The sequence below is a fragment of the Schistocerca nitens genome, chromosome 9 (assembly GCF_023898315.1).
Source record: "Schistocerca nitens isolate TAMUIC-IGC-003100 chromosome 9, iqSchNite1.1, whole genome shotgun sequence".
In the NCBI taxonomy this organism is placed as follows: domain Eukaryota; kingdom Metazoa; phylum Arthropoda; class Insecta; order Orthoptera; family Acrididae; genus Schistocerca; species Schistocerca nitens.
Genome location: NC_064622.1, coordinates 230,876,566 through 230,900,699, shown reverse-complemented (window position 1 = coordinate 230,900,699; position 24,134 = coordinate 230,876,566). Strand labels below are relative to the sequence as shown.

Genomic DNA, 24,134 nt, shown 5'->3' with positions numbered 1-24,134 from the left:
AAAGTCCATTTCAGGAATCTTATTGTCCACGATCCACTGCTTCACAGCTGTTGCTTTGTGAAAGAGTGCATTATCATGCTGATACAAACAGTCACCATCTGCGAGCTATACCTCTACATTACGTAGTACACAATGCTGAAAAATGTATTAATATCCTTGAGCAGTTAGCGCAATAAAGGACCACATCCTAGCCACGTAAAACATCCCCAAACTGTAACACCACCGCGTCCGTACTTCACTGTTGTAAAACCACCTAGTCCAGACCTTCCCAACCTTTTCAGATGGCGGACCCCTTCTTCAGCCGAAAATGTATGGCGGAGCAAGAGCACAGTAACTTTAAATTTCAGAGCGAAACCCATGGGAACTGGAAGCTTCTTAATGCAAGTGCCATGTTCCCAATGACACCTCCTCCCCCCCCCCCCCCCCAGTTTCAATAGTGTTTGGTTTAGAGATGAATGAAAACAACTTGAAATTAACGATCCAATTTGAATTCCCACTGTATCCAGACACTTACTAGTGGATTTACTCCCTTTTGTTCAACACACTATAGCCTGATTAAAATTACTTGGTAATTTACATTTCACACGTTGGAGCTGCCTTCCTCCATGAGCAATCAACGTCACGTCCAAACTGTTCGCTGTTGACAAGCTGCCGTTTGTCCTCTGTTCACTTTCACTGTTTGGGTACGGTTGTGTAAGGAGCATGCATATTTCGTAACAGTCGTGTGTGTGTGTGGTTTTTCGTGAAATCCGAATAAAAATGTTCAAATTTATGTAAAGTCTATGGGACTTAACTGCTGAGGTCATCAGTCCCTAGTCTTACACACTATTAACCTAACTTCCGCTATGGACGACACACACACACACACACACACACACACACACACACACAGACACACACACACACACACACACACACACATATATATATATATATATATATATATATATATATATATATATATATATATATATATGCCCGAGGGAGGACGCGAACCTCCGGCGGGAGCGGCCGCGCAATCCACGACGACATGGCACCCTAGACTGCGCGGCCATTCCGCGCGGCTGTGAAGAAAAGAGGCAGACCCATGATTCGGGATACAAACACATCTCGAACGAAAAGAGGCCAAGTAATTGCCTTTAAAGGACTACTGTGACGTCTGTTGTGAAAAGTGTGGGAATACATTCACCCGGTTTACATGCGTTTCCAAAACCGGATTTCGTAAGCCGATGTCCCAGTTCCGCTTTTGGTTGGTCAGGTAAAAACTTCAAAATTTATTCTGGACATCTGCTTTCATAAAGCCGTTTTCTAGTTACACAATCGATTTTCGTGCCCATGTAAACTGCTCGGAAAGTCTAGTTATTTTTACGTCTTTGCGTATCTACTGAACGGCAGCTGTCAGTAAATAGCCGGCAGCTAGCAGGCGGCGTTGTTAACAGTGTACTGTCAGTTGGTAGCTGGCAACTGGCAGGCGACATGGCAACAGTTTAGCCACAGCTGACAACTTCAACTACTATTTGGACACTATATCGTGGCAGTCAGCCTCGACTGTGAACAAATTAGGAAAACAAACAAACAAACAGACTTTCTTATTTCTATACAGGGTGAGTCACCTAACGTTACCGCTGGATATATTTCGTAAACCACATCAAATACTGACGAATCGATTCCACAGACCGAACGTGAGCAGAGGGGCTAGTGTAATTGTTTAATACAAACCATACAAAAATGCACGGAAGTATGTTTTTTAACACAAACCTACGTTTTTTTAAATGGAACCACGTTAGTTTTGTTGGCACATCTGAACATATAAACAAATACGTAATCAGTGCCGTTTGTTGCATTGTAAAATGTTAATTACATCCGGAGATATTGTAACCTAAAGTTGACGCTTGACAGGATGTTCGACGGGCGTTTCATAGGACGTGGAGGACGCATAAATTGGCCAGCCCGTTCTCCTGATCTTAGACCTCTGGACTTCTTTCTGTGGGGTACGTTAAAGGAGAATGTGTACCGTGATGTGCCTACAACCCCAGAGGATATGAAACAACGTATTGTGGCAGCCTGCGGCGACATTACACCAGATGTACTGCGGCGTGTACAACATTCATTACACCAGAGATTGCAATTGTGTGCAGCAAATGATGGCCACCACATTGAACATCTATTGGTCTGACATGTCGGGACACACTCTATTCCACTCCGTAATTGAAAACGGAAACCACGTGTGTACGTGTACCTCACCCCTCATGGTAATGTACATGTGCGTCAGTGAAAAAGACCAATAAAAAGGTGTTAGCACGTGGACGTAATGTGCTGTTCCAGTCTCTTCTGTACCTAAGGTGCATCACCGTTCCCTTTGGATCTCTACGTAATTCGGTGCTCTCCGATACACACGATCGAACAGCGGAGGAGTGGTACTCAAGCGTCAACTTTAGGTTACAATATCTCCGGATGTAATTTACATTTTACAATGCAACAAACGGCACTGATTACGTATTTGTTTATATGTTCAGATGTGCTAACAAAACTAACGGGGTTCCATTTAAAAAAACGTAGGTTTGTGTTAAAAAACATTCTTCCGTGCATTTTTTTATGGTTTGTATTAAACAATTACACTAGCCCCTCTCCTCATGTTCGGTCTGTGGAATCGATTCGTCAGTATTTGATGTGGTTTACGAAATATATCCAGCGGTAATGTTAGGTGACTCACCCTGTATAAGACAAAGCATTTCGCAGAATGTAAGACTTTTTTTCACAAAAGAAAGAATTCTGCCAGAGGAAGTTTACCTTTTACAAGGTGGCACGTGAAAAGTCCTCATTTGTTTACGCTCGCAGCCAGTTGCCACAATATAGTGTCAGAGTAATAGCAAGTAATTGTTCAAAAATGGCTCTGAGCACTATGGGACTTAACAGCTATGGTCATCAGTCCCCTAGAACTTAGAACTACTTAAACCTAACTAACCTAAGGACATCACACAACACCCAGCCATCACGAGGCAGAGAAAATCCCTGACCCCGCCGGGAATCGAACCCGGGCGTGGGAAGCGAGAACGCTACCACACGACCACGAGCTGCGGGCAGCAAGTAATTGTAATTGAAGTATAGGCAGGTCATATTTTTAACTGAGAGGACGGAATATATTATAAAGAAAAGAAATTAGCTTTACAGATCATTTTAATTTTCGTAACAAAAATATCAATGCTAACAGAATTCAATTAATAATTATTTTGTAAATGATAAAAGACAGAAACAAAATTCCTACAGAGTTATAGTTCAGGTACGTTCACTGAGCATCTACGAAGAAAAATGCTTTCTTATTTACTATAGATGAGTCTGTAGGAATAATAATTGAAACCTAATGTGATGGTTGAGGGCGCTTCTGCTGACACAGTTTTGAAAAGTGGGGTTCAATTCTTGACAACTGGATACGGATGTCTGGATCTAGACAGCTTCGGTACGTAATTTTGTGGGCAGCATAGATCGAGAATACAGATTCACACATGTATGTTGTGGCAAACGGAAGAAGTACACATTTTGCCTTTTCAACAAGGGGTAGTATTTCTTGATATCCAAACGGATCCAAAAGTGTGAGTAACCGTCAATGTCAAATCTTGATTTCAAGGTAGCGTCTGTGGCAATCTCTATCAACAACTCATATTCATTTGATGATAGAATGTTCGGCTTTTTGGATACAGTGAATGGGTTGTCTACCCATTCGTATTTCTGCAGCTTCTCAACTTCAGCTGCTGGGAAATAATGCTCCAACAATGACATCAAGCTTTGGAGATGTTCCAGGATTTGATGAAACAAGTTCTTCCCAAGCGCCAATGTTTCGTTTTTCAAAAACTCCTTGAGAAGAGGAAAACACTCGACCCCCCCCCCCCTCGACACTCTATGACCAAAAATTGATGTTACTCTTGAATGCTCGAACTTTGTCGATAGCAGACCTTTGTTTCACTTTGCCCTTAGAGTGAAATATTCATTTCGTTCATTTTGGAGAAAATATCTGACAAATAGGCAAGTATACACTACCAATTTTCGTCATTAATAAGGTCTGCTAATTTGGTGTTATGCTCCAAAAGGAGAGCTAAGACTTACAATCTTAATTCGTACAACCGAGAGAGTGCATTCCCATGTGAGAGCCACCTCACTTCTGTGTGAAGAAGCAGGGAACGATGAAGGCTTCCCATATCTTCACGCAGTATTGTGAAAAGTCTTGACTTCAACGGCCTTGATTTTATGTCGTTAATAATTTGAATGGATTCGTCTAAAACTTTATTGAACGAAACAGGCATTTGTTTCGTAGCTAAAGCGTATCTGTGGAGAGCACAATGACTACTGCTGCAATTCTTGGCGTTTTCTTTTATTTTTGTTACTGCTCCGACTGTAGGACCCGTTATAGTTTTTGCACCATCTGTGCACACATCTATGCAATTAGACCATGAAACTTCGTTAGTCATTAAAAAATCATCCAGAAGACAGAATATTTCAGCACCTGTTGCGCTGGCAGGTAGTGGTCTGCACAATTCGAGGTCTTCCTCAAAACATCCAGAATATTCATAACGGACAAAAGCCAATAAAACTGCTAATCCTGCAACATCAGTGGATTCATCTATCTGCAGAGAAAATGAATTGTGTTGGATGCGAGAAACAAGAGTGTCTTTCACATCATTTGACATGTCAAGAATGTGTCTCTTGACAGTATTGTTTGACAGTGGCACCGAAGATACAAGCTTTACTGCCTTTTCGTCTAGCATGCAAGAAACAATATCATTAACACGCGGCTTTATGAGATTTTCTGCAACGATGTGAGCTTTGCCTGTTTTTGTCACTCGATAACTAACCAAGAAAGAAGCTTTTAATGAAATTTTCATTAATTGTTTTTGCATGAGTTTTCATGCAATTCTGAGAAGCAGCTAGTTCAGTACACTTCCTTTTGAAAAAATCGATGTCTTTAGCCTGGAAATCCGGGTGAGTACCTTCAAAATGACGGCGCAATTTCACTAGAACCAGTGAACTGTTCGGAAGGACTCGCGCACAAATTACACACTGAGCTTTACCCCCCTTTGTCTCCATAAAGCCCATTTCTAAATAGCTTTTTTTGTACTTACGCATCTTGGTTATTCCACTTCCATAGGATACTGCAACCAATGTAGTACTTGCAGCGTTTTCACATAATAAATCCGGCTGTGGAGCTTCTCGTGATTGTTCTTCCTTTGGTCGCCCTTCGTCCTCATTCATTTCAACTGGAAACTTCCCTTGTTGTGAAGCCGATGGAGAAACTGCACCCTTCTTCAATGATCCTGATTTCAGCCACCGATCCATGTGAGAAGTACTAAATTGGTCAAAAATCGACTTATGAAATAGGTAGTGCACTGACAAAGCAAGTCTAACATTTAATGATGCCTGGGGCCGCATACGTGCCAGCGAGCGCTGTGATTGGTCGACAAAGCTCGCTCCCCGTATGTGTAAAAGGTTTCAGCGCATCTACCGCCGTGAGCCGGCGCACCAACGACCCCCGTATTGTTGCGAAACAATCGATCAGAGAAGCCGCATTCTCCGGCACTAAACTGTGTATGCGTTCTCACATAAAGTACACATGTTTTTCACAGGTAAAATAATAGTGATGTATTTGATTTTCAAATTTTTATTCAATAATTTTACTCGTTATTTTACACGAATTGGTGTAAGGTGGCCGCGGACCGCCTAGAAAGAGCCGGCGGACCCCTAAGGGGTCCGCGGACCACACGTTGGGAAGCCCTCACCTAGTCCGTACTTCACTGTTGGCACTACAAATGAAATGAAATGATTGTATGGCATTGTTGACCGGGAGGCCCCACTCGGGTGAGTTCGGCCGCCGTATTGCAAGTCCTTTTCAGGTGACGCCACATCGGCGACTTGCGAGTCAATAATGATGAAGATGATGATGAAGCACACACAACACCCAGTCCACTGCCGGGAATCGAATCTGGGCCCCCTGCGTGGTAGGCTGTAACGCTACCACTACGCTACGGAGGCGGACTGCTGGCGCTACACATGATGGCAGGTAACGTTCTCCATGCAGTCGCCAAACCCACATCCTTCCATCGGGATTTCGACAGGGTATGGCGTGAGTCACGTCTCTAGATCACTCGTTTCTAGTCATCCACTGTCCAACGTCACCTCGCTCAGACTGAATACATAAATATGTGGCTTATGAGAAGCTTCTCGACTAATGTTCGCCAATCTATTTAACTACTTACGCGCAGTCATTCTACTAGCTGGACTCCTGGTAGCACTTCGGAACTCGCAAGTGATTCCTTTCGCTGATTTCATGCGGTTTCAGCCCCTTCAATGTATGATGGTCCCTGTCTCTCAGTACATGAGGTCTACCTGGTCACTGGTGTAGCTACGTTTGTTCCTTCGCGTTTCCACTTCACAGTCACATAACCACCAGTCGACTTCGGCAGCTTTAGAAGGGTTGAAATGTCCCTGGTGGATTTGTTACTGAGGTGACATCCAATGACTAATCGGCATTCGAAGTCACTGAACTGTCGTGATCGACCAATCCTGCGACCGTAGCAGCCGCGAGGTTCCGGACTGAAGCGAGTCTAGGCGCTTCAGTCCGGAACCGCGCTGCTGCTACGGTCGCAGGTTAGAATCCTGCCATGGGCATGGATGTGTGTGATGTCCTTAGGTTAGTTAGGTTTACTTAGTTCTAAGTCTAGGGGACTGATGTCGCCAGATGTTAAGTCCCATAGTGCTTAGAGGAATTTTTGATCAATCCTGCTGTTACTGCTTATCTGATGACTGCACAATATTCCCCGCCTCCTCTTACACTGGTGGGTCCACCTCTCGTGGCATCTAGTGGTCAATTCCGCATTATACTGGGGTGTCCGGATTCTTTTGTTGATCAGAGAGTGTAGGTTTAGACTCTATCCGTCACAGCACTGAGGATCGCAACTTAAGACATCCTTGCCCCATGACCAACCCACTTGATTCGCTTGCGTCTCTCGAAATCAGCAATCCAATATCCAGCCCTCGTGTCACATACTTCTTTGTTATTCCGGTGTCCATTGTCATCTGTTTTTAACAGGCCTACGTGTTGTCGTCATTGTTTACGAGCTCATACTGTTGACTGGTAAAAAGGTCCCATTCTGCCTTGTCCGTTTCGGTGCAACAGTTTTGGGGCCATGCTACGGTCAGAACTATAAATGTTGTTCTAAAACAGGGAAAGTTGCAAGAGGAAGAGTCCATTGCCTCATTGATATTTAGGCAACGAACAGTATGCCGAAAGGTTGTAAACGTACAATCGTACAACCGCTCCGTAAGAAAGGGAACTACACAGTTGTAATTATAGAGGCATGGCTGGTTCAAATGGCTCTGAGCACTATGGGACTTAATATCTGAGGTCATCAGTCCCCTAGAAATTAGAACGACTTAAACCTAACTAACTAACCTAAGGACATCACAAACATCCATGCCCGGGGCAGGATTCGAACCGGCTGAAGCGCCTAGAACTTCGGCCGGCTATAGAGGCATGTCTCTATTTCAAATCATTTACAAGATATCGCCAAAAGTGCTACAAGATAGTCAAAACTGAGGAAGAATAAACTGATCGGAACCACCAAGTCAGCTTCAGGTTGGGGAGATCACGCACACGATAGGTAACATAGCCTTACGAGTATCCTAAGCAATAAAAAGTCATAGTAGTGTAGCCATTTTTCTTGACTGTGGAAGGCATATGGCTCAACCGACCTTAAGAAGCTATTGAGCAACGTAGTGGAGTTTGGGATAGACAAGCGAGCGAAAGGTCTGGCAGCTCATAGGTTCAGGAAGATCCGAATGGAATACTTGAAGTAGTCACGAGCGCACTGAGGGATGCAGTATCTGCGGTGCCAAGTGTACCATCGATAATGGGAGATGAAAAATCGATGGAGTACGCTTATCATTAAAATACTAGCTAACGCTAGTTTTCATATTAAAATGAATTTCAAAGAGCGGTTCCTAGAATGGCCGTAGCTATTAACAGAGCAGCAATGAAACCCACCAACCATCAAAAACAATGAGAACCATCTTACACATTTTGCACACAGGCAAAAGGTAACTATTGCTGCCATTTATGAGATTTGGGTAACAAGAAACGAGCACTTCATAATCCTGTGTCACAACATAATTCGTGCTGATAGAAACAGTGGCAGTGCGGGTAGGACAGTTTTAATACGAAGTGCAGTCTGCTGCATTAGTCTTGTACTCAATCAGATTTTCCTGTACAGGTGTTGGGATAGGTTTATGTCTGGCAATCGGAAATTACCGCAGAGAGAAGCTGTCGTGAACTACCAGTTGAGAGTTGCTATCAACACGGAAAGATATCATGAAATGTTACTAGCCGTTTTTAATGTTTATCACTCACAGTGGGGTACAAGGATGGAATAAGACTGAACAATGAAGCGAAATTAAAAATGAAGAGAACCCAGTTTTGCTCAACGAAGAAAAATTTGGAAATTTGTGCTAAGGACTATGGGACAAACTGCTGAGGTCATCAGTCCCTAGACTTACATACTAATTAAACTAAGTTAACCTAACTTACGCTAAGGACAACACACACACCCATGCCCGAGGGAGGACTCGAACCTTCGACGGGAGGAGCAGCCCTACACCGCGCGGCTACCCCGTGCGGCGCTCAACGAAGAGTCGTGTGCCCAGATCACTGCGATTGAGCAGCGACTGGCTCTAGATTTTCCTTAATATGCGATCTGAAGTTTTCCTGGCGTATTTCCAATTTGAATAGTTCTCGGGTATCCGACCGGGTATCGTCGTAATTTCTCCACAATATTGCGGCAGACGTACCCGCTGCCAACTTCAGGTGGTTCCTGACGATTGCTGTGCTGTTCCTCTCGGCGCCCTATATATACTAACCGTTACCTCCTCCACCGTTCCTCTCCTGGTGTCTTCGGTGCGGTCGGCGCGGCGGCTGCTGGAGGTGGTGGGGGAAGCGGCGCCTGGGTCTGAACTGGGGTTTGCAGTCTCCCTGATACCGCCGTCGGGGGCGGTCCACGATTTCTGGGACCGCCTCTCCAGGCTGCGTGCAGGGTTCCAAGCCGGACTAAGTTGAAGGCCACTGTCTTTATTAATTAGATCGTCCTGTAGTCGGATTTCGATGGCCTCTTTAGTAACGAAGTCCCAGAAGTAGGAGGATTGACAGTCCTCCTACTTCTGCAGCCACAGGACGTCATGTTACGACTGAAACTGTGAGCAGTAAGCTGCATGATGGAACTTCACGATCGAAGTCCATGGAGAGATCCATCTTTGCAACACAAAGCCACACAGCACGATATAGATGGGCCCAACAACATGCCGAATGAACCGCTAAGGATTGGCATCACGTTCTCTTCACCTATGCTTGTCGCATATGCCTTCAACTAGAGAATCGTCGGAGATGTGTTTGGAGGCAACCCGGTCAGGTTGAACGCCTTAGACGAGGCGAGGCATTCGTCTTCATGGGCGACAATTCGCGCCCCCATCGTGCACATCTTGTGAATGACTTCCTTCAGGATAACGACATCGCTCGACTAGAGTGGCCAGTATGTTCTCTAGACATATTCCCTATCGAACATACCTGGGGCAGATTGAAAAGGTCTGTTTATGGACGACGTGACCCACCAACCACTCTGAGGGATGCACGCTGTATCTCCATTGAGGAGTGGGACAATCTGGACCAACAGTGGCTTGGTTCAAATGGCTCTGAGCACTAAGGGACTTAACTTATAAGGTCATCAGTCCCCTAGAACTTAGAACTACTTAAACCTAACTAACCTAAGGACATTACACACATCCATGCCCGAGTCAGGATTCGAACCTGCGACCGCAGCGGTCGCGCGGTTCCAGACTGTAGCGCCTAGAACCGCTCGGCCACCCCGGCCGGCGGACCAACAGTGCCTTGATGAACTTGTGGATAGAATGCCACGACGAATACAGGCATGCATCAATGCAAGAGGACATGTTATTGGGTATTAGAGGTACCGGTGTTTAGAGCAATATGGACCACCACATTTGAAGGTCTCGCTGTATGGTAGTACAACACGCAATGTGTGGTTTTCATGAACAATAAAAAGTGCGGAAATGATGTTTGTTTTGATCTATATTCCAATTTTCTGTACAGGTTCCGGAACTCTCGGAACTGAGGTGATGCAAAACTTCTTTTGATGTGTGTATTAATCACGGAACGAGATACAAGGCCTATATAATCGTGCAGCCCCCACGTGCTTGGAACGGCGTAATTAAACAGTCTACCAAAATAAGGACGTCACGAGACGTTACGCACAAGTGTCAACTGAAGCAACGCTTGGAATCCAGCACTCACATCATTAACATGTGTGTCATACATCAGAGATGGAAAACATGGAGGCGGTGATCAAATGCTTCAAATGGCTCTGAGCACTACGGGATTTAACATCTGAGGTCACCAATCCCCTAGAACTTAGAACTACTTAAACCTAACTAACCTAAGGACATCACACACATCCATGCCCGAGGCAGGACTCGAACCTGCGACCGTAGCGGTCGCACATTTCCAGACTGTAGCGCCTAGAACCGCTCAGCCACTTCGGCCGTCGGAGGCGGTGATTTGGCGGAATATTGGTATGTGTACAGAAAAACAAATGCAGATTAAAGGTCGTATTAGGCGTTGCGATACCAGCTCAATTATAACTAAGTGAGCGGCAACAACTGTATCTCACATTCTGCTTGCAATTCAGACAGGGAACTCAAATAAGAGTGCCAATCACAGCTCCTCGTGAAGACGAATGTCATCGTGCAAATGTTGTGTGCAAATGTGGAATCTGCAACTACGGTGGAAGCTTCCAAAATGATCATTCATCTACCAAGCTAGCTTTTCATAGAACTCTTGAAAGCTGAACTCAGCATTTTTCCTTTGGGTGAATAATGGTGTAACCGGGCTGCTTTCTATGTATATCTCCCTTTGCGCACTCACAGCAGTATTGCTTTTCGAATGGATGTTAAGTAACCTGCCGCCACCCGTAGCAGGCATTTTTCACGCCGTTTCGGCGTATCATGTTGCGCCCCATCGTCGCTTCATGCTGAACAAGAAACAACAGGCAGAATTTCAGAAGTGATTAGAAAGTTACAAAAGACCTTACAGTCGTTGATACATTGGGCTTGAAACCTGTGAGAGCAGGGATGAGAGACAAATGAATAGACCACACAACAGAGTCGTGAATAATTGACTGCGGCGGTGGGAATGCCAAAGGAAGTGCTTCTGATGTCCCAGCTCAGTGGTGACAAAATCCACAGTAAATTCTTAAGAACACGAGGTAGCTGGCAAGCGACTGGGGCTTTGTAAACGGACTCTGGAATTCGTGGCGTGTTTTAACGAGCCTCCACGACACGACAGGACGCCAGTAGGACGTGATGCAATGACCGGCCACTTAAAAGCCGCGAGCCCTCTGGGCAACTTCGCGACTGACGGCTGGTCGTGGAGCAAGGGAAGGGCCAACAGCAGAGTCTAGTGGAGGCGGCGGGCGTACACTCGCGGTAAGAAAGTTATCCCTTTTCTTTACATCATCACCTAAGTGCTATAATGACGTAATTTTCAGCAAAGAGTCGTAATCTAATAAAACAACTAATTTTTTGCATAAAAATAAATTTTTGGAATACTACGTTTTTAAATAGGACTAAAAAATACAAAATAATTTCTCCTAGCTCTTACAGATTCCTACCGCCATACAGATCGCCCAGAAAATTCGTGATTGTTAATTGTTAATAGTCATCAAAATACTTGTAAATTTAAAGCGAAAAACTTGGGTACATGCAGCAGACAATAGTAAGGTGATGACTTATTCATGCATCAGTGATCTACTGCATGCGCCCCACGTTTTTCGTTTTTAATCTCAAAGTATTTTCATTAATATTAGAAAAGCACAATCACAAGTATTCAGAACTACGTGTAGAGGGTTAGGGAAAATTATTTTGTATTTTTAATCTAATTTAGCAGGTATAACAAAGATTTGTTTTTATTTAAACAGTTATTTTCTTATTTGTGGTCTTGTGTGTGTGAAGTTTTACAATTGTTTTCCAACATTTTGATCAGATCACAACAGACATACAGGGTGGTGCACGGAATGTGTTACCATTTTGTTTTTGAATATAAACTTTATTGTCAATACAATCTGAAAGGAACATATATTACAATGAAGAGCCGTCCATGGAGAGTTGTTCGAACTCAGCACATGCTCAATATGTCCACCATTTCGTTTCCTAACTTCCTTCAAACGAACACTGAAGTTAGTGATTTCCCTACGGCACATGTCTTCCTTAATTTCACTGCAAGCTTGAAGAATAAGTCTTCTGAACTCCATTAAATCACGTGGACGTTTCGGGAAAATTCTTTCCTTTAGGTACCCCCAAAGAAAAAAGTCACATGGATTGAGGTCTGGGCTATTGGGAGGCCAAGTTTGTCCGTCATTGAAGCGACCTGGAAACCTGAGTGAAAGGATCCGCATCTCGAAATGCTCGTGTAAAAACTCCAATGCAGTGTTTGCATTATGTGGCCTTGCTCCATCTTGCATGAACCACTGCGCGTTGAAGGGCAAGGCAGTAGCAAGAAGCTGTGGAATGAAGCTATTGGGAAGCATGCTCAAATAACGCTCACTGTTCACAGTTTCTTCAAAGAAAAAGGGTCCTGGAAATTGCTGCCCACGACGTAATCCTCGGAGCATAATGTTATCGTTCATGAAGCACTTGTGGGTTTTCAGTTGCCCAAAAGCGTACATTTTGTTTGTTAACCACACCGTCTAAATGAAAATGCGCCTCGTCTGAAAACCAAACGTTGTTGAGAGTTTCTTCCCTATTCTCCGCCCACTGAGCAAACAGTAATCTCTACTGCTTGTGTTCTTCAGTGAGCTTCTGTGCGCAGGTCATCTTGTATGAGTACATATGGAGGTCACTTTTAAGAATGCGTGGAACGGAGTGTCTGGATATTCCCAGTTGCACTGCTGCCTCTCTACACGATTTCCCGGAACTTCTCTGTACAGCAGCTCGTACCACTTCAATATTCTCCGGCGAACAAACAGGCTTAGGCCGAGGTCGCTTCGCTTCCAATACTGTTCCTTCCTGTACAAATTTATCGTACAACCTGTGGATGGTCTTCTTGCAAGGGACCTATCGTGTGTTAAACTGTTGTCGAAAACGCCTCTGAGTCACAACAAGGCTTTTCGTTTCATGAAAAAGTAACACAACTGCCGATCGTTGCTGTGTCGTCAGTCTTCCATTGTCAGCCGTTGCTGCTAACTAGCCTCCTAGCGGCAGTATTGTGAATTACACGTCATTTCGTAACTCATTTGTTTTTCCAAGCTGTGCGTCGTAACTTGTGAAAGAAACAATTGGTAGCACATTTAGTGCGCCACCCTGTATGTAATGAGTTTCAGGTTTACTTCAGTTTCTCTTCACCTGACGCAACCAAAATACACTGAGGTGCTAACAGTCATGGACTAGCAATATGCACATGTACAGCTGGCGGTAGTATCGCGTACACAAGGTATATAAGGGCAGCGCATTGGCGAAGCTGTCATTTGTACTCAGGCGATTCATGTAAAAAGGTTTCCGACATGACTGTGGCCGCCCGATGGGAATTAACAGACTTTGAGCGCGGAGTAGTTGTTGGAGCTACACGCATGGGATATTTCATTTTGGAAATAGTTAGAAAATTCATTACTCCGAGGTCCAAAGTGTCAAGGGTCTGCCGAGAATACGAGATTTCAGGCATTACCTCTAACCACAGTGGCCGCCGCCCTTCACTTAACGACCGAGAGCAGTGGTGTTTGCATAGAGTAGTCAGTGCTAAGAGACGATCAGCACTGCGTGAAATAACCACAGAAATCAATATGGGACTTACGAGGAACGTATCGGTTAGGACAGTTCGGCGAAATTTGACGCTAATGGGCTATGGCAGCAGAAGAGCGACGCGAGTAACTTAACAGCACGACCTTGCCTGCAACACCTCTCCAGGGCTCGTGACCATATCGGTTGGGCTCTAGACGACTGGAAAACCGTAGCCTGGTCAGACGAGTCTCGATTGCATTTGGTAAGAGCTGGCGGTAGCGTTCGAGTGTGGCGTAGACCCCACACCCAGGTTGTCCACAAGGCACTGTGCAAAATGACGATGGCTTCATAATGGCGTGGGGCGTTTACCTGTAATGGACTTGGTCCTTGTAATGTTCGGATGCTTGGAGAGCATTTGCGGCCATTCATGGACGTCATCTTCCCACACGAAGATGGAATTTTTATGGATGTCACTGCGCCATGTCACCGGGCCACAAGTGTTCGCGTTTGGTTTGAAGAACATTCTAGACAAGTTGAGTTAATGATTTGGCCACCCAGATCGACCGATATGAATCCCATCGATCATTTATAGGATATAATCGACAGCTCAGTTTGTGCACAAAATCCTGCACCGGCAACACTTTCGCACTTATGGACGGCTATAGAGCCAGCATGGCTCAGTATTTATGCAGGGGACTTCCAACGACTTTTGACTCCATGCCAGGTCGAGCAGCTGCACTACGCCGGGATAAAGGAGGTCCGACACAATATTAGGAATTATCCTATGACTCTTGTTACTTTAGTGTATTGTATCCTCCTATGTATATCTCTCGAAAAGACCATGGCAGTAAAAGTTAGACACGAAGGACGTTCCATATTGATTTACAGTGTATTTTTTCCCATTATTCATGGTACACCATTTGACTCATCATTGCAGTAGCATGCATGTAGAACTTTGGTGTTACCATAATCACTAGCAGTGTAATCCCAGGACAGTACAATCCATTTTCCCAACTGGTGTCGTTATGTGAGCGGACACCATGGAGTGTGATCATCAAGGACAGCGCTCGACAATTTGCTTTTTGTGGAAGAGGGGTATAAACATTGCGGATATTTACTTGGTGGCAGTGTGTGGAGAGTGCGCACCATCGCAACACAACAATGCTCATCCCCACGAATAGGAAGACCACGACTGCCATTGTTCAACTAGAGTTCCAGGTAATGCCAGACCCACCGTATGCTCCTGACTTGACTCTTCTGATTATCAACTATCAGGGACTATGAAGAATACTCCTTGGGGCTGCATTTTACAGACCTCCAAGAACTATGAGCAGCTGTCCTGCTGGGGGTGCAATACACTCGAAAAAAGAAAAAAGGGCGGTTCAAAAAGGACCCACCGAAGTCAAAGGGCCAACTCGGGAGAATACGGTGGGTGTGGCAGTACCTGGAGCCGCATTTTAGCGATGGCAGCCGTGGTTTCCCGACACGTAGCGATGATCATTGCCATCTTGCAAGAGCTCTTTTCGTGAAGGTGGCCACTTTCCACACACTGCCACCAAGTGGACAGCCGCAGTGTTTACAACCTCCTTCCTCAGAAACCACGTCGTCCAGTGCTGTTCTTGATGATCATACTCCATGTTTAACCGTAATGACACCAGTTGGGGAGTTGGGAAAATGAGCTGTACTGTGCAGCGATTAAACTTTTATTATGTAAACTGAAGGAGAAGGGGGAGAAAGGAAAGGGAAGGAACTAATAAAATCAGCTGCATCGGGACTTTGTGCGGAATCAGCAGCGGCGAGTGAAAATGTGTACCGGATCGGGACTCGAACCCGCATTCATATATGGTTAGACTTCTAGTGATTGTCCTGCCACCTACGATTACACTAAAGTACTACATACTAGCAATTGTAACGATGAATCAAACGACGCACCATGAATGATGGGAAAATTAAAGTGTAAGTCAATAGGGAACGCCCTTAATAGATGGGTGCTCACACGGAGGCTTACTAACAATAGTTCTTCCCCCAAATCATTCGCGACTGGAAAAGGAGAAGCGGGAAATGGCAGACAAGAGAGCGAGTTAATATCGCATTGCCATTCACTGCTGAGCTATGTTGAATGTTTCAAGTGTCTAGCTCAGCAGGAAATGATAGTCGTCAACAAAGTACCCTCCATCAACCACTAGACACGAAAGAAGGTTAATATCATATTGACATCCAGTTCCGATCTGGTTTGAAAGTTTCAAGTCTCTAGCTTATCAGGAACTTAGTTTAAAATCAACTACAAAATTTGTAACGAACAGACAAGCAAGAAAGCGACCTAATAAAAACGCTTTAAAGTAGTGTCAAATATTTTATAGTAGTAGAAAGTACACAATTTTGAAATAAAAACGATTGTGACGGTGAATTTATTAGTTAAATTTTAAGTGGTACGTCTTACCTGAAGTTTTAGAGTGTAACAATTAAGTAATATTAGAGGACTCCAGTCAAGAGTGTACCCAAGATCTGAGGTAGGAGGAGGGCTACTCATGTCCATGACGAAACTGTTTCGAGATTTCACTACAGTTGCTTAAGGGTGCTCTTCCTACTAGTTAACATCCATTATAAGTTCTGGCTTTCTTGCAGTTGATGCTGAATCGATACATCTGTTTGACACGGCAGGCTGAAAGTTCTGTTTGATAAGATGGTGGAAAGAGGGGAGTGTAGGGGTGGTGGGAAGAGGTGTCCAGCTGTCCCCTCTGCTCCTCGGGGATACGTCGTTGATTCCAGTGACAGATGAAGACTGGTGATTTGTTGAATTCATAAGCCTGCTGTCTCCCATGCTATCAAATATAAAAGACCCCTCATTTCTTCCTCATCATCAGGACCGTCTAAATTCCATTTCTAACCACATGACGTATGAGGGGATATGAAGAGCATGAAATAGTTGATGGATGTAGTTAAATTAATTGGAATATGTACGTGAATAAACAACATTTTTGGTTGCTGGTGCGGAGGGGATAGTTTAGGTATGGACTCAGTGCATTTAGGATATGGAGGGTTGATAGCTCTGAGGTACAACGGGTAAACAAGCATCTCGTCTATCTAATAGCATTAGTTGACGCCAGGATGAGTTTGGTTGTCTAGAACCCCAAATTAGTTGCAATTGTAGTAGTAGTAATGTTGTTTATCGTGGATTTCTTTTTCAACGAAACTGGACATGTCAGAATATTACAGTTCAAGAGCAAAAAAAAAAAAAAAAAAAAAAAAAAAAAAAGTTTGCTAAAGGTGGAAAATGTCGACCATCCAGGGATTTGCCTGGAGTAAGATAGCGAAACCACAAAACATCTAAATCAGGGTGATCAGATGGTGATTACAGGACCAGTCTGTTTAAAACAGCACAACCTCACCCCTGGAGTACAATATCGTTGCCGGCCGGTGTGTCCGTGCGGTTCCAGGCGCTTCAGTCTGGAACCGCGTGACTGCTACGGTCGCAGGTTCGAATCCTGACTCGGGCATGGATGTGTGTGATGTCCTTAGGTTAGTTAGGTTTAAGTACTAAGTTCTATGGGACTGATGACCACAGATGTTAAGTCCCATAGTGCTCAGAGCCATTTGAACCATACATTATCGTTTTGGAAAGAAGTTGTTTAATAATGTAGAAAAGTTTGAAACTTTCTGGTAGATTAAAATTGTCTGCCTGACCGGGACTTTTGCCTTTCGAAGAAAGGTGCTCTATCGACCATTTTTTTTTTTTTAACTGACTGGGCTATGCGAGCGCGACTCACGAACTGCCTTCGCAGTTGAACTACCATCTGTATCTCCTCTCTGGTCTTCCAGATTGCGGCTGTGAGGGCGTGTCATGAGATGTACTTGGATAGCTCAGTTAAGAGAGCACTTGCGCATGAAAGACAAAGGTTCCAGGATCAAGTCCTGGTCCAGCATAAAATTTTAATCTGCTAGGAAGTATAAAATCTGTATACTCTCTACTGCAGAGTGAAAATTCATTAACTAAAAAGCTAGTGCCACACTGCTCATTCATTTCTCAGTACTGGGCACTGCACATATTACATACACTGTACAGTCTTAGACATAAAACCCGACCGCTCGCCAGCCGCCGCAGACGCTAAGTCCAAGACGTTCACTTAAGGCGTGAATAAAACTGGTCGCTCCTCAGAATAAGCGCTCAAGCACTGAAGCACGACCTAGCAACACTGTGACATCTGGTGTTCCGCAAAGTAGTGTCATAGGTCCTCTGCTGTTCCTGATTTACATAAATGATCTAGGTGATAATCTGAGCAGCCCCCTTAGATTTATTTGTAGATGACGCTGTAATATACCGTCTTGTAAAATCATCAGACGGTCAATTCCAATTAAAAAATGATCTAGAGAGAATCTCGTTATGGTGCGTAAAGTGGCAATTGGTACTAAACAAAGGAAATTGCGAGTTCATCCACGCGGGTACTAAAAGAAATCCGATAAATTTTGGGTATACGATAAATCGCACAAATCTAAGGGCTGTCAATTCGACTACATACCTAGGAATTACAATTACGAGCAACTTAAATTGGAAAGACCACATTGATAATATTGTGGGGAAGGAGAAACAAAGGCCGCGCTTTGTTGGCAGAACACTTAGAAGATGCGACAGACCCACTAAAGAGACAGCCTACATTACACTTGTCCGTCCTCTGCTGGAATATTGCTGCTCGGTGTGGGATCCTTACTAGGTAGGATTGACGGACGACACCGAAAAAGTGCAAAGAAGGGCAGCTCGTTTCGTGTTATCGCGCAATAGGGGTGAGAGAGTCACTGATATGATACGCGAGTTGGGGTGGCAGTCACTGAAACAAAGTCGGTTTTCTTTACGGTGGGGTCTATTTACGAAATTTGAATCACCAGCTTTCTCTTCCGAATGCGAAAATATTTTGTTGAGACCCACCTACGTAGGGAGAAATGATCGTCATAATAAAATAAGAGAAATCAGAGCTCGAACGAAAGATTTAGGTGTTCCTTTTTCCCACGCGTCATTCGAGAGTGGAATAGTAGAGAAGTAGTATGAAAATGGATCGATGAACCCTCTGCGAGGTACTTAAGTGTGAATTGCAGAGTAACCATGTTGATGTAGATGTATAATGCAGAAGTGTCTGGAAGCAGTGTTGTTGTTTTCTCGAGGTTTTCCAGTGATGTGTCAGCTAGTGGTAAACATCGTGCAGTGTAGACACGAAGTCGCGAGGTCGAATCGACTCCTAAAATTACTTTTTAACCTTATTTCGGCTGCCTGCTAAAGGTATCAGGCTCATGGAACCTCAATGATAACTCGCTTCACATTCTAATCCATCAGTAATATCAAAAACTTACAGAAACAGTACCGCAAAACAGCTCGTGGCTGCATCAAGGCTATCAATTTACGCTTGAGAGTTTCCTCGCCCTACAGCGGCCATCTGCTACGCCTACCGGTCACAGGCCACGCACAGCCTGCCGTCAGGCGCCGTCCAATCAGGAGAACGCAGCGCGACGCGACTCTTGAGTGTATTTAACAACTGTCATTTTCTTCTTTGAACTTTTAGTATTTGTCTTGTAGTTATGTACTGGATTTTACATGCTTGAAACTTATGAACTTTGTGTAAGCGTTGTAAAATAGGGTGCAAGTGGGAAAAGGTCTAATGTTTGCGATACATTGTTCGCTTTGGGTTTAATAGAAGGTTGAAGGCAGCGGAGGCAGTTCGAAACCTCTGTGTTGTGTATGAGCCTAGTCTGAAAATGGTTTTCTTGTTTCAAAAGCGATCGTACTGGCATTCCATGCACTATTGCTAGAGATCATGAGAGTTATGATGCGTTAATTTCTTAAAAAGAAATTAATGTCTGAGCCGCAACAGAACACTACTCGAGCAAAGCGCAGTATGAACATAATGTTTTGCATCTGGTGACTGAAGGAAAGGTGTTGTGCACTACAAACTCCTACCCAGGGGTGTGCCCATCGCAGCTGGCATTTATTGCCAACAGCTGAAACAACTGTCAGTCGCAGTGTAGAAGAACCAACCACCAAACTGCATCAAGTGCTCCTACTGCACGATAACGCACCCTCCTTAATTCACAAACAATATAATCTAGGAGTCTGTTTCGGAAGTCATCACTCATGCAATTATTCTATTGATCTTGTGTCGTAAAATGCTTACCTTTCCTGCCCCATATCGAAAAACCGTCAAGAAAATTCCTTTTAGTGCGAAAATGAACTGACAACATCTTTAGGTCACGAGGAAAACACGTCGAATGTCACAGCTCGATCTCCCATAAACTTGGCACAGTGGAATAGGAGTCAAAATAAATGAACAGATGTCTCGGCTTAACCGTAGATACTCGACCGCATCTGAGAAAACGGGTCAAAGATTTCGGTGCGTTTTAGATTCCTTTTGCGCGCTATAATCTCAGCCGAAACGATGGCAAAGCGGATAGCGTCGCGACCTTTCACTTTGTGCCCCGTGTTCGAAACCGAATTATTGTTTTTATTTATTTTTATTTTTTATTTATCTATCCCTGTTGATATGAAATTATTACACGAATGTTTCTTATAACGTCATGGGATACATGGGCATTATGTTAATTGTAAGACCACAACTGGGTTTCACAATGTGTGTCACACATTTATTACGCACTGTATGCGTGTATCATATTTTGAAGGGTTACCATTTCTTTAAAGTCTGTTATTCTTGTATCCTTCAGGAAAATTTGCTGCATACCATTGGATGATACAGACTGTGGAAACATTCTAAACATAGAAATTGCAAACATAGCGAGCATCGCGCGAGAAGGCAAGTTTGCCACAGCGACATTTTTTCGTAAAAATCTCACTCGGGAAAGAAACGTCGTTAACAGTACTGAAGATTTCACGCCTTGACAATAATTTCGTTTAACCAAAAACTGGTGCTTTCAATTGATTTTGAATCAAGATACATAACAGGAGTTTCACCGAAAACAATTGCAAATAATTTTCTCATTAATTTTTTTATATTTTTCAATTCATTCACCAGACATACGCTCAGTAGACGAATGAGGACAACGCTATTTGAATACACAATAGAAAACGTTCGTGTAGTAATGTTCTCTTCCCCCATGAACCATGGACCTTGCCGTTGGTGGGGAGGCTTGCGTGCCTCAGCGATACAGATGGCCGTACCGTAGGTGCAACCACAACGGAGGGGTATCTGTTGAGAGGCCAGACAAAATGTGGTTCCTGAAGAGGGGCAGCAGCCTTTTCAGTAGTTGCAGGAGCAACAGTCTGGATGATTGACTGATCTGGCCTTGTAACATTAACCAAAACGGCCTTGCTGTGCTGATACTGCGAACGGCTGAAAGCAAGGGGAAACTACAGCCGTAATTTTTCCCGAGGACATGCAGCTTTAATGTATGATTAAATGATGATGGCGTCCTCTTGGGTAAAATATTCCGGAGGTAAAATAGTCCCCCATTCGGATCTCCGGACGGGGACTACTCAAGAGGAAGTCGTTATCAGGAGAAAGAAAACTGGCATTCTACGGATCGGAGCGTGGAATGTCAGATCCCTTAATCGGGCAGGTAGGTTAGAAAATTTAAAAAGGGAAATGGATAGGTTAAAGTTAGATATAGTGGGAATTAGTGAAGTTCGGTGGCAGGAGGAACAAGACTTTTGGTCAGGTGATTACAGGGTTATAAATACAAAATCAAATAGGGGTAATGCAGGAGTAGGTTTAATAATGAATAAAAAAATAGGAGTGCGGGTTAGCTACTACAAACAGCATAGTGAACGCATTATTGTGGCCAAGATAGACACAAAGCCCATGCCTACTACAGTAGTACACGTTTATATGCCAACTAGCTCTGCAGATGATGAAGAAATTGATGAAATGTATGACGAGATAAAAGAAATTATTCAGGTAGTGAAGGGAGACGAAAATTTAATAGTCATGGGTGACTGGCATTCGAGTGTAGGAAAAGGGAGAGAAGGAAACATAGTAGGTGAATATGGATTGGGGGGAAGAAATGAAAGAGGAAGCCGCCTTGTAGAATTTTGCACAGAGCATAACTTAATCATAGGTAACACTTGGTTCAAGAATCATAAAAGAAGGTTGAATTCCTGGAAGAATCGTGGAGATACTAAAAGGTATCAGATAGATTATATAATGGTAAGACAGAGATTTAGGAACCAGGTTTTAAACTGTAAGACATTTCCAGGGGCAGATGTGGATTCTGACCACAATCTATTGGTTATGAACTGCAGATTGAAACTGAAGAAACTGCAAAAAGGTGGGAATTTAAGGAGATGGGACCTGGATAAACTGAAACAACCAGAGGTTGTAGAGAGTTTCAGGGAGAGCATAAGGGAACAATTGACAGGAATGGGGGAAAGAAATACAGTAGAAGAAGAATGGGTAGCTCTGAGGGATGAAGTAGTGAAGGCAGCAGAGGATCAAGTAGGTAAAAAGACGAGGGCTAATAGAAATCCTTGGGTAACAGAAAAAATATTGAATTTAATTGATGAAAGGAGAAAATATAAAAATGCAGTAAATGAAGCAGGCAAAAAGGAATACAAACGTCTCAAAAATGAGATCGACAGGAAGTGCAAAATTGCTAAGCAGGGATGGCTAGAGGACAAATGTAAGGATGTAGAGGCTGGTCTCACTAGGGGTAAGATAGTTACTGCCTACAGGAAAATTAAAGAGACCTTTGGAGAGAAGAGAACTACTTGTATGAATATCAAGAGCTCAGATAGCAACCCAGTTCTAAGCAAAGAAGGGAAGGCAGAAAGGTGGAAGGAGTATATAGAGGGTCTATACAAGAGCGATGTACTTGAGGACAATATTATGGAAATGGAAGAGGATGTAGATGAAGATGAAATGGGAGATAAGATACTGCGTGAAGATTTTGACAGAGCACTGAAAGACCTGAGTCGAAACAAGGCTCCGGGAGTAGACAACATTCCATTAGAACTACTGATGGCCTTGGGAGAGCCAGTCATGACAAAACTCTACCATCTGGTGAGCAAGATGTATGAAACAGGCGAAATACCCACAGACTTCAAGAAGAATATAATAATTCCAATACCAAAGAAAGCAGGTGATGACAGATGTGAAAATTACCGAACTATCAGTTTAATAAGTCACAGCTGCAAAATACTAACGCGAATTCTTTACAGATGAATGGAAAAACTGGTAGAAGCGGACCTCGGGGAAGATCAGTTTGGATTCCGTAGAAATGTTGGAACACGTGAGGCAATACTAACCTTACGACTTATCTTAGAAGAAAGATTAAGAAAAGGCAAACCTACGTTTCTAGCATTTGTAGACTTAGAGAAAGCTTTTGACAACGTTAAGTGGAATACTCTCTTCCAAATTCTGAAGGTGGCAGGGGTAAAATACAGGGAGCGAAAGGCTATTTACAATTTGTACAGAAACCAGATAGCAGTTATAAGAGTCGAGGGGCATGAAAGGGAAGCAGTGGTTGGGAAAGGAGTGAGACAGGGTTGTAGCCTCTCCCCGATGTTATTCAATCTGTATATTGAGCAAGCAGTAAAGGAAACAAAAGAAAAGTTCGGAGCAGGCATTAAAGTCCATGGAGAAGAAATAAAAACTTTGAAGTTCGCCGATGACATTGTAATTCTGTCAGAGACAGCAAAGGACTTGGAAGAGCAGTTGAACGGAACGGACAGTGTCTTGAAAGGAGGGTATAAGATGAACATCAACAAAAGCAAAACGAGGATAATGGAATGTAGTCGACTTAAGTCGGGTGATGCTGAGGGAATTAGATTAGGAAATGAGACACTTAAAGTAGTAAAGGCGTTTTTCTATTTAGGGAGTAAAATAACTTATGATGGTCGAAGTAGAGAGGATATAAAATGTAGACTGGCAATGGCAAGGAAAGTGTTTCTGAAGAAGAGAAATTTGTTAACATTGAGTATAGATTTAAGTATCAGGAAGTCGTTTCTGAAAGTATTTGTATGGAGTGTAGCTATGTATGGAAGTGAAACATGGACGATAACCAGTTTGGACAAGAAGAGAATAGAAGTTTTCGAAATGTGGTGCTACAGAAGAATGCTGAAGATAAGGTGGGTAGATCACGTAACTGATGAGGAGGTATTGAATAGGATTGGGGAGAAGAGAAGTTTGTGGCACAACTTGACTAGAAGAAGGGATCGGTTGGTAGGACATGTTTTGAGGCATCAAGGGACCACAAATTTAGCATTGGAGGGCAGCGTGGAGGGTAAAAATCGTAGAGGGAGACCAAGTGATGAATACATTAGGCAGATTCAGAAGGATGTAGGTTGCAGTAGGTACTGGGAGATGAAGAAGCTTGCACAG

General features: G+C 43.6%; 1 protein-coding gene across 1 annotated transcript in view; it reads left to right on the top strand.

The window, feature by feature from the left end:
• The first annotated feature begins 11,485 nt into the window (after window positions 1-11,485).
• Window positions 11,486-24,134, top strand: part of LOC126204147 (uncharacterized) — a 96,637-nt gene continuing 83,988 nt past the window's right edge. The window contains exon 1 of the mRNA XM_049938556.1: window positions 11,486-11,535. The gene's annotated coding sequence lies outside the window, so the exon portion shown is untranslated. The remainder of the gene's footprint in view (window positions 11,536-24,134) is intronic.